The sequence below is a fragment of the Halyomorpha halys genome, unplaced genomic scaffold, assembly GCF_000696795.3.
Source record: "Halyomorpha halys isolate HHAL.00 unplaced genomic scaffold, Hhal_1.1 Scaffold8924.1, whole genome shotgun sequence".
NCBI lineage: Eukaryota > Metazoa > Arthropoda > Insecta > Hemiptera > Pentatomidae > Halyomorpha > Halyomorpha halys.
The window spans coordinates 1-2,970 of record NW_027108356.1 but is presented as its reverse complement, the minus strand read 5'-3'; the positions used below and the strand labels follow the sequence as shown (position 1 = coordinate 2,970).

The 2,970-nt window shown below is 32.5% G+C and overlaps 1 long non-coding RNA gene across 1 annotated transcript; it reads right to left on the bottom strand.

Annotated features, from left to right (window-relative positions):
- Nucleotides 1-621: 621 nt before the first annotated feature.
- On the bottom strand, nucleotides 622-1,207 carry LOC106692122 (uncharacterized). The gene is made up of 2 exons (XR_001344915.3): nucleotides 1,026-1,207; nucleotides 622-875 (listed from the first exon to the last, which is right to left on the bottom strand). It is a non-coding gene; the product is annotated as an uncharacterized lncRNA (long non-coding RNA).
- Nucleotides 1,208-2,970: the final 1,763 nt, after the last annotated feature.

The following is a 2,970-nucleotide window of genomic DNA, read 5'->3' as shown; positions in this document are numbered from 1 at the left end:
CTTAACCTGCGTAATTTACCAACATTTATATATTCTTAGATGCTTTTCCTATAAGTTACTTATTGATTAATTAATAATTAAGGAACAAAATATTTTTTAAAATATAACTAGGCTCATGTTATTAATAGTCATGCCATATTAATAGTTATTAAGTTATATATACACTACTTTGTTAGGTGGTGGTTATGATGTGAGCCCTAGAATTGATAAATCGTATAATTTTTGGTTTTAACTATCAAAAAGAATTGAAAAATGTTTTAAAAAAAATAACAATATAACAGTGCAAATAATTTATGAAAAATTATTTTAATAAAACCTATGTAATTTATACACCAAATATTACATTAACAGTTATACTATCATATTTTTAATAAGAATTTCGTAAGCAGGGAATATAAATATAAAAATACATATTTTAAAAATAACCGAAATTATTATGTGCAAGAGCCAACTGAGAGAATGATTGATTTCCACCATGGCTTTCTTATGAGCGCGTTTCAGCAAAAGACGTAATGATCTTAATCAAACTTATTTATCTAAACATTTATCATTACCTTTGATTCCATAATTTTTTCAATAAATATTTTTTGGGAATAGGAATATTACTACTAATAACACATATTTTTAAAAACAACGGAAATTTATTGTGTTTAAGAGCCGAAAATTACATATTGTGCTTAGATGTAGAGAGTGTCCTAGTAGTAGTAGGGATAGCTAGAGTAAGCGGAGTATCCTGGGTAAGCGGCGGAGTAGGCGAGAGGAGCGTTGTATCCGGTGTAGGAGTATGGGTAGCCTCCGTAGAAGACCTGCTTCTTAACCCTCTGGGCCTCTTCTGGGAAGGCGACGACGCAAGCGATGGCCAAAGCCACGAAGAACTGCAAGAGGAGAAAGTGTAAAGTAAATAGAAGAGGATCTTAAGTATAAAGGAAGTAGAACATGTATATTTTATACAGTTTTGAATAGAAGAGCAAGTAATGGATTATTTAATTATTAAATTTGAAAAACACAAACGAAATGATACTTACAAGGAATTTGATGGAAACCATTGTTGTAAGATATCTGTTATACTTGTCCAGTAGAACTGATGCTACTCTGGAGTGCTCGCCTGCTATATATACTCGAAAATTCCAAGGTCTTAGCGTTTAGGACAGACCTTTGGCATCAAACCTGTTTGTTGAATAAAATACTGATGGATAGCTAGTAAGGTTTTGCGTTCTTTATCGCAAATTTAAGTAAAGTATTGTAATCGGATCAAAGTTTAAAAGTCTAAGTTTCAATAGATATATCTATACGTTTTATTCACTTGAGCCATAAATAAATAAAAAAAATTCCATCTTTGGTCTGGGTCAGTTTGTGCCATGAAAATTTTGAAGGGCACAATCTTTTTCTCTTTTTATGTACGTTTTGGGTTGCTAATATATGTTAACACAATAGCTGGAAGGGGTGTATTTAACGAGATTCTAGTATTAAAAATCTACTGACAATTTTGAAGAAACTTGCTTAAATTTTGTATTTCTCTTTTCGGTTGGCACTATAAGCATTGAAGATTTTTTGACGCATAATAAGATATTTTACTTGGCACACAGATGGTTACCCAACCTCACATAGGTATGGTTTCTATAATGCAGCGGCAGGGTACCATTACCTACACACACTGTCAACATTGGGACCAATTTGGCAGTTTCCTTTCCAACGACTCATTCTGGTTCAAATTAGTTTTAATCCATAGATTATTAACTAAGCAGTAAGAGAGATGTACTAGGATCTAGAAGATTCTGAGATCTGATGCTGTTGATATAGTATAGGCTTCGGTATTTATTTGTTATTGTCACATATCTCAATTATTATTACTTGTTCGTATTGGATTGTGTGTACATCTATATCTCTATTACTTATTGCCAAGATTGTGACAGTGTTTAATATTTATCAACCAACAAGCTAAAAAATCAGATTCAAGAATTGTGGTTGTTCAGAGTCAGGCACAAGAGGATATTTCGTTATCTGAAACAGACCAAACCTTCTTAAGGATATGAGAGCTCTCAATGCGATTTACGATTAAGATACTTTGAATTGGTTCATCACTCCTACACCTGGTCGAGGGGATTTGTCCCTCCTAGTTGGTTGACGGCCCACACATAGAATAGAGAAAAGGGGAAGACGATAAGATGCTTTCCGCCTCGAGTGTTATACATTTTAAATGATCACCCGTTACTTTACTGTGCATTAACTTTACTAAACCTTTTGTAAACTTCTTGGCCTTCTCGACCGCCCTTCAGAAGTCTTGTAAATAAAGTCCTTTATATAATATACATAAATGATTTACCGTATTTTTCAAATTATGAATATGGTCGGGGGTGCCATTTGATCGCACCCCCGACCATATTCATAATTTGAAACAAAAAAATAGTTAGCAACTATTCATTTACCGAGGTTTCGCCCCAGTTTGTAGAGCTTCAACAGGGTTTAAAGATAAAAAATCACTAAAAACAGTTTGACATTGAATAATAAGATACTAAAAATTAAATTAAGGTGGAGATAAAATTATGTAAATGTTTTTTTTACTTCACCTTGTAACCTCTTTAAGTTGAGCTGAGGTTATGGGCTAAGCAGTTTTCAGGGAATTAGTACCTTTCAGAGCATGATTCAAAAAACAAATTTCGATATGGTCTGTCTGTTTCCCGATTATCTCGTGAGCGGGTGGTCTGAATAAGTTACTTCTATAAGGACTTTTTAAAGGAAATTGAACTCTCTAAAATACAAAATAAAATATTTTATACTAAATAATTCAAAAACACTATCCAAATTATAGTCTCAAAACATTTATTTCATTTACACGTCCAACGTTTCGGCCAATTCGGCCATCTTCAACCTCTCCGAAGTTGTAATAAAAGTGTATAAATAGTGGTAAAAGAGAAATAATTTGACTGTGATTTTTAATGTATTTTTGACTTATTAGATATAAATTTTTGA